Below are 13,608 nucleotides of genomic sequence, written 5' to 3'. Positions count from 1 at the left end.
GAGATACCTAACTTATCACTTTGCATGTAATACACTAGAAAAGGATTGTTGTTACTAGGATTACTGCGTTATGAGATTGTGGGGAACACGTATACCCTAGTTATTTCTCTTATCTTGATAACAACCAAAGTTGAGTTTGATTACTGATTACTTATTAAGTTCTTTCTATTTGTTTCACACAAGCACAACCCCCCTTTGATTACCTGTTTCTAGAAATAATTTGACTAATTGAATATAATTATTGGTTAAAGTCAAGTCTAAACCATTTTCCTCGGGGATCGATCCCAACCTACAAGTTGGGTTCTTTACTTGATAACGATCACTTATACTTCTGTAAGGAGGTGTAATTTGAGTGTATCAAATTTTGGCGCCGCTGCCGGGGAATCTGGCTTTTAGATTTATTTTTTAATTACATTATTGAATGTTAGTCAAATATTTCCTAATTTTACTTTTTCCCTTTGTTTTTGTCTCTGTTAGGTTCCGACTCTAGTGTATGCCAAGTACACGGGGCCAAGGCGAACCACTTACTCCGTACGATCCAGAGTTGAACAGAAATTTGCGAAGAATGAACAATCAAGGACTTCCAGTTAATCCTATCGCAGGAAATCTAGATGAAGCAGTTGAGTTACAACAACCAAGAGTTGTTGGTGGGGAAAACCGAGGTCTAGCTGAAAATCAATTGGGAGATGCAGTGAGAGACCAGGCCCACAACAACATGACAACTATCGGGGCAACATCGACATAACAGACTCTAATGGACCCATTGTCCTACCTCCTCTACCTCCAGGGCACACATTTGTGGTGACTAGTAGTTTGATGCAGATGCTTACAGCAAGAGGCTTATTTTCAGGATCGTCATTGGAGGATCCATATGCTCACTTGGCCAAGCTAAGGGTGGTTTGCAAAAGTTGTGTAGGTAGACCAGACTTGGATATGAATGTCATTGGATTACGAGTGTTCCCTCTGTCACTGACCGGCGATGCTTCAGTATGGTTCACTGAGCTTCCGTATAACTCAATATTCACATTGGATCAACTGGCAGAAGTGTTTAAAGCAAAGTACTATCCGGTGTCTAAGAAGCTCAATCACAAAGATAGGGTCAACAATTTTGTAAGATTACCTGGGGAGTCTGTGAGCAGCTCGTGTGACAGATTCACTGCATTCGTAAGAGGTGTTCCAAATCATCGTATTGATGATGAGTCGCTGAAGGAATATTTCTATCGAGGACAGGATGATAACAATAAAGCAGTTTTTGACACTATTGTTGGAGGTTCATATGGTGATTGTACATATGCACAGATTGCTGAAAAATTAGAGAGGATCTCTCGCAACAATAAAGTGTGGAGCACTAGGAGGTCAGATAGTAGGAGAAACACATTTGCCGTTCATAATGCAACTGTTAACTCTGCAGATGATATTCGTGAGGAGATGGCTCAGCTAAGGACAAAGTTGGGGTTGGTATTGAAGCATGTGAGTGGAAGAGCAGAAAAGGTAAATGTTGTAAACTACTTAACTAGAACTCCACCACCAGTTGAGAAGTGTTACTATGAAGAGGACACTTATGCGGTGAATGATCAGACGGGGGGTTTCCAACCAAATGCCCAAGGATCCAACATGGAAAATTGGCGCCACGGTCAAGGAAACCAAGGTCGGAACTATGGAAATTACAACCGAGAGGGTCACTATGTCCGGGATGGAAACTTCAATCGCGACAACAACTACAACAGGAACAACTATGGCAACAAAAACGATCGGGTTGGACCTTATGTTCCCCCTCAAAATCCGGAATCTGGTGCTAGGAAAACTGGAGGCAATATGGCGTGTATTGAAGAAATGTTGCAGAAGATGATGAGAAGGTTTGATGCAACTGATGAGAATCTAAAGGAGATGAGAAGTGACTTGTCTGGCATTGGACAAAAGGTGGACGCCCATGCAGTGTCAATAAAGCATATAGACCAGCAGATGACTCAGTTGTCTACTACAGTGAATCTACGTCAAACTGGCACTCTTCCTAGCAACACCATCCAGAACCCAAAGAATGATGGTCATTGTATGGCAGTTACTACTCAAGGGGGTAAGCAAACCATAGATCCACCTAGGCCGTCTGTGGTGGAGGTTGAGATTAGAAACGAAGATGATGTGATAGAGGGTAGTCCAGATTCTGAGAAAGCAACAGAGCAAGAGGTGGAGATATCTCAAAAAGTGGTTCCCATACCTAGACCTCCATTACCTTTTCCACAGAAGCTAGTGAAGAAGACTGAGGATGGTAAATATCGCCGGTTTATTATTATATTGAAACAACTCTCTATTAATGTTCCTTTGATAGAAGCCTTGGAGCAAATGTCTGGGTATGCGAAGTTCATGAAAGATATGGTGACAAAGAAAAGATCTGTGAGTTTTGAAGATGATGATAGATTGCAGCATTGTAGCGCTATTGCTACAAGATCTCTTGTGCAGAAAAAGGAAGACCCTGCTGCTTTCAAGATCCCATGTACTATAGGGTTGCTACACTTTGTTAAGGCATTGTGTGATCTTGGTGCTAGCATCAACCTCATGCCTTTGTCTATTTACAAGAAGTTGGGTTTTGGGGGACCCAAAGCCCACTGCAATGCGGTTACTAATGGCCGATCGAACTGTGAAAAGGCCCATTGGTGTACTCCATGATGTGCTAGTGAAAGTGGAGTCTTTCATTTCTTTGGCAGATTTTGTGATTCTTAACTGTGAGGTTGATTTTGAGGTTCCCATCATCCTTGGGAGACCATGTCTTGCCACAGGGCGTGCGTTGGTTGATATGGAAAAGGGGCAGATGAAATTCAGACTGAATAATGAAGAAGCAACTTTCAATATTTGTAGGTCCATGAAGCAGAGTGGTGAGCTCCAAACAATATCTGCCATAACTTACAGAGTAGAGACTGGGACAGAAGTGCAAATTGAAGAGCGACTAGGTGTTGAGACACTAGCAGCAGTTATTATGAACTTCGATAGTGATGGCATTGAAGATTATGATAAGTTGGTAGCCGCACTCAATAGGTGTAAATACCGGCCCAAACCAAAGAAGTATGAATTAGACACGAAGAATCGCGAGTCCCCACCCGCAAGACTATCTATCGTGGAGGCACCGAAATTGGAGCTTAAGGCTTTACCACCGCATTTGAGGTATGTATACTTGGGCTAAGAGAATACTTTGCCGGTCATCATTGCGGCAGATTTGAATGCAGGACAAGTAAAATGCTTGGTGATTGTGTTAAAAAAGTTCAAGCGAGCTATTGGGTGGACTATTGCGAATATCATAGGGATCCTTCCCGGTATCTGCTCTCACAAAATCCAACTCATGCCGGATCATTAGCCCAGTATCGAGCATCAGAGAAGACTAAATCCACCTATGCAAGAAGTAGTCAAAAAGGAGATCATCAAGTGGCTGGATGCGGGAGTTATTTATCCCATTTCAGATAGTAATTGGGTATGTCCTGTGCAGTGTGTTCCTAAAAAAGGTGGTATGACTGTGGTTCCAAATGAAAGAATGAGTTTGTTCCAATGAGGCCTGTCACTGGATGGAGAGTTTGCATGGATTATCGGAAGTTGAATGCGTGGACAGTAAAAGACCACTTTCCAATGTCATTCATGGACCAGATGCTGGATAGACTTGCAGGAAAGGGTTGGTATTGTTTTCTTGATGGGTATTCAGGTTACAATCAAATCTCTATAGCTCCAGAAGACCACCTTCACTTGCCCATATGAGACTTTTGCTTTCAAACAGATGCCATTTGGGTTATGCAATGCTCCAGCAACCTTCCAGCACTGTATGATGTCGATATTTTTTGATATGGTGGAGGATACTATTGAAGTGTTCATGGATGATTTTACAGTTGTAGGTAAGTCTTTTGATCGTTGTCTAGATCATCTGGACGAGGTGCTTAAAAGGTGTGAAGACTGCAATTCGGTGCTTAATTGGGAGAAGTGTCACTTCATGGTTAAAGAAGGTATAGTGTTGGGACATCGAATTTCAGAGAAAGGTATTGAGGTTGATAGAGCTAAAGTTGAGGTAATAGAAAAGCTTCCGCCACCCATTTCAATAAAACGTGTTAGAAGTTTTCTTGGGCATGCAGGTTTTTATAGGAGATTCATCAAAGATTTCTCAAAAATTGCACATCCCTTGTGCAAACTGCTCGACAAGGAGAGTAAGTTCTATTTTGATGATGCTTGTCTTAGAGCATTTGGAGAGTTGAAGGAAAAGTTGGTTACAACACCTATCATTATTTCACCGGATTGGGGACAACCATTTGAGGTAATGTGCGATGCGAGTGGAGTGGCGCTTGGTGTAGTATTGGGTCAAATGCGCGAGAAAATTCTTCACCCTATTTACTATGCCAGCAAAGCTCTAAATATGGCTCAGAAGAACTATATGGTTACCGAACAAGAACTTCTTGCAGTGATTTTTGCATTCGAGAAATTTCGATCCTACTTGCTTGGTACTAAGGTCATAGTGCATACTGACCATTCTGCATTGAGGTATATGATGGCGAAAAAGGTTGCAAAACCGAGATTGATTAGATGGGTATTGCTGCTGCAAGAGTTTGATTTTGTAGTAAAAGATAGAAAGGGGATTGCAAATCAAGTTGCCGATCACTTGTCCAGATTAGAGGAAGAGGCTATGCTAAAGCTTGGAGATAGGGCTGAAATTAATGATGCTTTTCCAGATGAATAGGTATTGGCTGCTTCTCATGATTTGATTTCTTGGTTCGCCGACTTTGCTAATTATTTGGCAAGCGATATTGTGCCCCCCGATTTGTCTTTTCACCAAAGGAAAAAGTTTATGCATGATGTGAAGAGATTCTTTTGGGATGAACCTTACCTGTATCGTAGTTGTGCTGATGGGATTATTCGTCGATGTGTGCTCAAAGTTGAGATGTTGAGTGTACTTGAAGCATGCCATTTATCACCTGTTGGTGGGCATCATAGTGGTATTCGGACTGCACATAAGATTTTGCAATGTGGGTATTACTGGCCTACCATTCACCAAGATGCTCATGACTTCGCCAAGTCTTGTGATCGTTGTCAAAGAGAAGGAGGGATTTCAAAGAGGCAAGAGCTCCCAATGAATCCTATATTGGTGATAGAGTTGTTTGATGTATGGGGCATTGATTTTATGGGTCCATTTGTGAGTTCATATGGGATAAAGTATATTCTAGTTGCAGTTGATTATGTATCAAAGTGGGTGGAAGCAGTTGCACTCTCCAACAATGAAGGTAAAAGTGTCACCGCATTCTTGAAAAAGAATATCTTTTCCAGATTTGGTACACCGAGAGCCATTATTAGCGATGGAGGTTCTCACTTTTGTAATAAGTTGTTCAAATTACTACTTGAGAAATATGGTATCCGTCACAATGTAGCCACTCCTTACCATCCACAGACTAGCGGTCAAGTTGAAGTATCCAATAGAGAGATCAAACAGATATTGGCAAAGACTGTGAATGCTAATAGAACGGATTGGTCAAGGAAGCTTGATGATGCTCTATGGGCATATCGCACTGCATACAAGACCCCCATAGGTATGTCTCCTTACCAACTTGTATATGGGAAGTCTTGTCATTTACCAGTAGAGCTAGAGCACAAGGCTATGTGGGCAATGAAAAAGTTAAATTTTGATTGGGGCATTGCATCTAATCAAAGGATGAATGACTTGAATGTGCTTGATGAGTTTCGCCTAAAAGCGTGAATTTAAAGAGGTATCATGATCAAAGAATTGAAAAGCGAGAATTTGTGGTTGGTGATCTTGTGCTGCTATTCAACTCTAGGTTGCGCCTATTTCCAGGCAAACTCAAGCCCAAGTGGACCGGGCCATTTTTTCTCACAAAAGTGCTCTCGCATGGAGCAGTTGAGCTTGAAAATAAGGATGGAACAAGGTTTGTGGTGAACGGGCAAAGGATCAAGATCTATTTGGGAAATGCTAAAATTGTACAAGAAGTGATTGAGGCGTGCAATCTTGATGAAGTCTGAGTAATCAAGACACTTGCATCGTGCCGCGATGTTAAATCAAGCGCTGCTTGGGAGGCAACCCAAGATGTACAATCTGGCCAACGATAGGGTTTTGTTTTCCATTTAGTAGTTTAGCTTTCTTTGGTTACTTGCGTCTTTGTATCAATGTAGGTAGGTGCTTCAGTGTTTTAGTTCTTAGTGTTGGCTAGAATTAATATAGGATCCGTGTCTAAAAAGTGTCCAGAAAATGTAAAAAAACAATAGCCTATTGGTTGCTACATGTGGAGGTACACCACGCAATAAATCTGCAGAAAATGGTCTGCTGCAGAGGTCTACGGATCCCATCGACGGTCCGTAGATTGATCCACGGACCGTTAATGGTATCCGTAGATCCAGGAAAGCCCCTAAATTTGTCCAAGTATAATAGTGATCTACGGTCCCGATCTACGGACCGTAGATCGACTCACGGACCGTAGACGGGGTCTCATGAGTCCAAACCCTTAGGTTGTCTGACCCGACCCGAACCCCCCTTACTTAAAAGCCCCCATGTTTCAAACCATTTCCCTTCCCTACATTACTCCCAAAACCGTTTCAGCCATTCTTTAAACTCCCTAAATCACTCCATAACTACCACATAATATCCTCCCTTCCATAAATTTCTAAAATCCCTTCCATACCAAAAAAACAACCCATCCCATAATCTAACAAAAAGGGTCCGGTGTTTGGTCAGTAACGAAGAGGTGACTCCTTGGTCTTGCTAAGCATAGTATCATCATGCAATCACCCCACTCCTTGTTGCTTGTAAGGTAATAGACTTTCCCCTCACTTTGAATTTCGATTCATATATTGAATATAGAGAGTCGGGAGTTGGGTCTTGACCTTGGGTAATTGTTAGATGAAAGTGCATGATAAACTTGAAAATTACAATGCCCTTGGAACGATAGATAGTGATTGTATAGCATTATTGTATGTGATCGTAAAAAAACTATATGCTAGTTTCGACTTAGGGTTCCACATCTAGTCTAAATTGTTGGGTATAATAATCGGTCGGAATCTTAAGAATGACGAACTAGCATAATTTAAATTTGTAAATGCATGATGAGGTTGTGTTAATGTTGAAAACTAAGGCCAAAAATGTATGATACCTGGCACTGATGGCTTCCATGATACCCCATCTATGGATCGTAGATCCATCTACGGACCGTAGATGGGGTTCGTAAATGAATGCACACGATAAATTCCACCAAGTGTGAAACCACGGAGGTGGACTACGGTCCGTAGGTCCATCTATGGACCGTTCTGCACTTCTGTGGTTTCCATCTGCGACCTATAGGTCAGGCCCCCTGATCCACGGAAGAGATCCACGGACCGTAGGTCTCCTCCATGGATGACCACTGTAGCATCTGTCAAAATTTTTTTGTGGACTTAGTTGGAGTCGTTACCAATTCTAAAAGTTTCTTTTGCTGCGTATAGATAGTTTTGGCACTAGTATCGTTCCCGCAGGTACGATGGCACCCAAGAAGATGGTCACCTACTCAAAACGGGGCAAGTCCAAATCTATTTCCCCTAGTTTCTGGTTAATTGATGAGGACACCGACAATGACTCTGACCCAGCATATGTGCCTCTTAACCCTAGGGCTTCTCGCGCTTCACCCAGAAGCACCCCCCGGAAGGTGCTCCCCGACGTAGTCACTGTCTCCCAATCTGATGAGGAGCACACACTGATCGGGTCACCAACTGGGGCTACTTCCAGTTCAGAGGGACCTATGTCCAGGTCCGAGTCTGCCCATGCCTCAGGCTCCCAGTCTGCCCACTCTTCCCAATCCGAGTCTGCCCATGCTACAGCGTCCGATGCCACATCATCCACAGGGTCTGGTGAGAATGACTAAGCGGCCTCGTCTGATGAGGCAACTAGCTCGGAGTCCATACCTATACCACGGAATGATGACCCCACTCCAGTAGCCAGCGAGCCGAATAGATGGTGCGTAGAGGGCCAATGGAAAATATATCGAGATGCCAAGATGATCAATGACAAACAGAAAATGGCCCGACTTATTACAGAGGAGCGCAGAGTCCTCACAGAGAGCTTGCACACTGTCCCGGAAATCCACCGTCTGTTTAACTTTCACAAGTGCCACTGGATGGCTCGAGACCCAGGGACTTATAGTGAGGAGATGGTGCGAGAGTTCTATGCCTCATATGCCGCCACTCTCCGCGGTTCGATTACCAAAAGGTCAAAGCCCTTGGCCCAAGATCCTTTCACTTCCACTATGGTCTGGAGTTGTCCGGTGGACATATCACCTGCCACCATTAGCCGTTTCCTCTATGGTCCTACCACGGGCCACTCTTGGTCCCTTAACTCTTCAAAGTTTGATTACCATTGGGACACCGTACGGAGTGGCGCTTTCCAGAGGAACACTGAGCAGCGAGAGGCTATTCTACTATGGTTGGCCAGGTACATTGCTGCAGATGGCGAGCGTGCAGAATGGGTCGCTGCATTGGTAGCAGGAGTAGAGATCGACTTTGCCCGCATGCTGCTAGCAGAGATTCACGAGAGAGCTTTCAGGACCTCCACTACTTACCCCTTCCCATGTCTAATTTTTCATTTGTGCAGGGACTCTGGAGTGCCGATCTGGCATTGTGACAAGTTAGTCCACCTTACAGGGGCATTGGACATCGGCCTTATTCGAGATGAGGCAAATTTGACAGCACCTCGTAGAGAGCCCCAGATTTAGGTACCTCCCTTGGGTTCCGATCTTGCAGACACAGTAGGGCAGGCACAGGGTAGTGACCCCATTATCCCAGACCACACCGACACTGTCCCAGGCTCCTCTTCTTAGGCAGCTAGTATGGCTCCTAGCTCTTCTCGGTCCACACCACAGTTAGGAGCGACTGTTGTCCCGATGGCTAGAGTACAGAAATTAGAGGCGCAGATGGCCACACTACTGCATCACATCCAACCGTGGATGCGAAAGTCGATCGCCGAGTCTGAGGCTAGGATGGAGCACAGGATGGAGGGGATAATGGACCGGAAGGTCCTGGCTGTTAATAAGCGTCTTGATGCCTTTGAGTTGCGAGTCCTCGAGCGATCAGCTCCGGGCATAGATCTATCTGCTTTGTAGGCTGACTTAGCCAGTCTCCGGATTGACGTTGATGCCCTTCTTGCTGCACCTTCAGTTGAGACTCAGGCTGCTCCTACTGCACTGGCTGATGATACAGTGCTAGAGGCTCTATTCAGTGGGACCGCCGAGGAGGGGCCTGCACTGACACATGCCAAGGGAAAGCGGCACCGCTCTCATTGCACGGAGGAAGAGAAAGCTCAGAAAAGACAGCTTCGGCAGGAGAAGGAGGCTAGGAGGGCTTTGATTGCAGATGAAGAGTTGCGCCAACAGAGGGTGCGTGAGAGAGCTGCATGGGCATCGAGCTCTGCCCCAGTTATAGAGTTTCAGCCTATTTTGAGGGACGTTGTGAGCACCACTAATGGTGCGGTGAGATGGATAGAGAGCACTACTGAGAGTGCTATGATTGCAGATGTGGGCACTACTGAGGGTGCCACCACCACTGTTCCAGCGGGCTCCGGGAAACCGGATCCCCCTGCTTGTTGATGATTCACCGACGCTTTGCGCCACAGGTTTGCTTCACCCAAATCCATTTTCTTTTACTGTTTCTGTATGCATTGTGGACAATTAAATCTATTTTTGTTGGGGGTGGGGTAAATGGATTGTGAGTGATAGGGTGAATAACCCAACTCATGAATCCTCTCTTGGGGTTTTCTTGCCTGTGTTCTTTTCCCCCAAGAGACTGTTTAATTTTTGTTGAACCGGCATGTCTTAGGATTGTATGTGGAGAAGCATGATACAGAATGAAGCATGATGGCTTATGAAATTGATACCCGTCAGATTCTGGGATGTATGCTAGAAGTAGGCTACGATTAGTTGATTGTGTTCGCTCTGAGTATGAAATAATCATGAACCAACTTGATAGCATGACTTACGATGAAACTTATACTGGGTAATCTAATAACCTGATGATGGAACTATGTGCCAAGAGTGTGTGAGAATCGTTGAGTGTTCAAATAGTTTTGTGCAAAACTAGAACTTGCCCGGTTAGTCCTGCTAAGACAATTCAATCTAGAGGTTAGGAAGTGATCATAGGCCATTGTTCTAGTTTTTCTGCAAATTACCTAGAAGGATTCAACCAAATGAAATAACTGTTCCCTTTGATCTAACTTTGAGCCTAAAAATAAAACATTTCTTTCTAAAATCCCGAACTCACCTTCCCATAATCTACTATGTTGGCCCCGGTCCCTCCTTGGACATGTGCACTTTGACTTAGGCCAGAAGCCTAAGTTGAGGGTGGCTAATGTAAAAAGTAATTTCAATCTTGGCCCTGACCTGACATCGGGTATTGTGCACCTTAACTAACGGAAAATCCATAAGTTGAGGGTGGCTATGAAAGAGGAAACTGAAAGAAAAATGGGTATGAAAAGAGTGAAAAAACAACGTGAGGAATGGATGTGACTTGTTGAAAGCAAAAGGTGTAATAAAAGTAAAATGAACTACAAAGTCTAAAGTCACATCCGTGGTTGAAGAAAATTTAGGGAAAGAAGGTAAAGCGATGGTATGACAAAAATAGGGCAACAAGAGGTTAAAAGCCTAGTGTAATGTCAAGGAGGGCAGAAAGTCACTAAGCAGTACCCAAATGTACCACACCTGACCCTGAGCCTACGTTACAAGTCATAAAGTCCTATAGTGATCCTAGAGTCTAGTTTGGAGAGTCTAAGCAGCGAAAATAAGGGCAAGCTTATGGCAGTAAGCACTAACTGTATTTGAAATTACTTCTGAGCGTGAGTGTTGAATAAACCCTTGCACCATGAAGGACATTCAATTTTTGTGAAAAGGGGATTTCGTTTGAAGTAAGGGCACTAGTTACATTGTCGGAAAGTTGGTACCTTGGTGACAGTGAGAAGATGTCTGTTGTGTGTCAGTTGGTTGATCTGTGTCATGATCTAATCTGCATGGATTAACTTGTCGAGTCTAAGAGAACGAAGTTGCATCTGAAAAGTGATAGGGGTAGAGAGCCATGTGATTGCTTGGGGCTTGAAAGGCTTGCTTCTATACAAGTGTCGTTTAGAGTCGTAGTGCGTCGCTTGAGGACAAACAACGAATTTAAGTTGAGGGTGTTGATATACCGTGAGTTTACGGTATTTCTAATACATTTCACTTACAAGTTGTGTGTCTAGGGCCTTTTTATATTGATTTTTATGTGTTTTTGTCATGTTTTGCAGGAAAGATGTTCATACGCGGAAGTATAGAGACAGCTGAAAGAAATGCAGAAACATGGCATTCACGGAGGTGATCTACGGACCGTAGGTCCATTCACGGTCCGTAGGTGATGACCGTAGATCAGCAGGCATGGTATTGAGGACAAATCAGGGAAATCTGACCAAGTGTGGAACCACGGTGCCCATTGACGGTCCGTAGATTGATCTACGGACCGTACTGTTGATCCATAGAGTGATACTGTGAGGGTTCCAATACCTGATTTTTGAAGATTCTAAGTATGGAGCTACGGAGGGGATTGACAGACCGTAGGTCGATCTACGGTCCGTACTGCTAGTCCGTCGTTTGCTTCAGAGAAGCTGATTTTTGGAAGCTGAAATATTTTCTAAGTCCCGATTGACGGGAGGGACTTACGGACCGTAGATCCATCGACGGTCCGTAAGTCGGTCTCGTGGATTGAAGACGTGTACCTAAACAAAACTTTCCTTAATTTGTTTCCCTTTTTATTTAGAATTTGTTTTCTATAAATAGGGCATGTAAACCTCATTTTTGGGGGCTAGACACTATTATTCTAGTTTTACTTTGTAACTTTGGAGATTAATTTACAACTCTAACAATTATTGATTTCCCAAGTTCATTTTGAAGATTTTGGCTTTGCAATTCAAGTTAAATTTCTGGGTTTATTATTCTCTTTACGTAAGTTCATGATTTCTTCATCTACAATTATGAATTGTGTTCTTGCCAATATGAGTAACTAAATCCACAACTAGGGTTGTGGGAACCATGAGCAATTAACAAAGTATGAATAGGAAATAAACAAGTCTTGAATAGTGTGTTGCATGTATTGATAATTTTTTCGTTTAGAAGTCTTTTTAACAGTGGCCAACGTTAGAACTCGCCTTGTTACTACTTGCCGGACCAAGGAGGTAATTAACAAGAAAATAATTATCAACATAGATTTAGTGTGATACTATCTAATAGGCTAGTGTCGGTTGATGCGAAGTAATAACTAAGCCAAACATCGATTATGATGTCTAATATGAGGTAAAGGTAAGGGTTAGTAAATTATACACACGTAGCCGGACCAAGGTGCGGGGTGAAATTCTCTAGATGCCGGACTAAGGATTTAGAGATACCTAACTTATCACTTTGCATGTAATACACTAGAAAAGGATTATTGTTACTAGGATTACTGCGTTGTGAGATAGTGGGGAACACGTATACCCTAGTTATTTCTCTTATCTTGATAACAACCAAAGTTGAGTTTGATTACTGATTACTTATTAAGTTCTTACTATTTGTTTCACACAAGCACAACCCCCCCTTTAATTACCTGTTTCTGGAAATAATTTGACTAATTGAATATAATTGTTGGTTAAAGTAAAGTCTAAACCATTTTCCTCATGGGATCGATCCCAACCTACAAGTTGGGTTCTTTACTTGATAACGATCGCTTATACTTCTGTAAGGAGGTGTATTTTTAGCGTATCAAGGCTTCACAAGTATAATCTCAAGCTTAATCCTGCAAAATGTGTATTTGGTGTACCGTCAGGAAAACTTTTGGGGTTTATAGTCAGTCGACGAGGTATCGAGTTAGATCCTTCAAAAATAAAAGCCATTCAGGAATTGCCAACTCCAAAGAACAAAACTGAGGTTATGAGCCTTCTAGGAAGGTTAAACTACATCAGTAGATTCATTGCTCAATTCACAACAACTTGCGAGCCCATTTTTAAGTTGTTAAAAAAGAATACCACAGTCGAATGGACCGAAGAATGTCAAGAGGCGTTTGAAAGAATTAAGAATTACTTATCGAATCCCCCTGTGTTGGTTCCTCCCGAACCAGGCAGACCATTGATATTATATATGTAAGTGGATAATTAATTTGGCTATGTATTGGGTCAGCATGATGGCACTGGGAAGAAAGAGCAGGCCATTTATTACCTCAGCAAGAAATTTACCGTTTATGAATCGAAGTACACCCTTCTTGAAAGAACGTGTTGTGCCCTAACTTGGGTAGCACATAAGTTGAAGCATTATATTTCATCTTATACTACTTATCTCATTTCTCATATGGATTCGTTAAAATACATTTTTCAAAAGCCCATGCCCACGGGCAGGCTTGCGAAATGGCAAATATTACTCACAGAGTTTGACATAATCTATGTGACGCGAACCGCAATGAAGGCTCAATCATTGGCAGATCATTTGGCAGAGAACCCTATTGATGATGAATATGAACCACTTAAGACCTACTTTCCAGACGAAGAGGTGACATGTATCGATGAAGTTATTCACGATAAGGATTAAGGATGTAAGTTGTTCTTTAACGATGCCTCTAACAAGAAGAGAG

This window comes from Solanum stenotomum, chromosome 3 (assembly GCF_019186545.1).
Source record: "Solanum stenotomum isolate F172 chromosome 3, ASM1918654v1, whole genome shotgun sequence".
Lineage (NCBI taxonomy): Eukaryota > Viridiplantae > Streptophyta > Magnoliopsida > Solanales > Solanaceae > Solanum > Solanum stenotomum.
Note: the sequence above shows the minus strand (reverse complement) of the source record.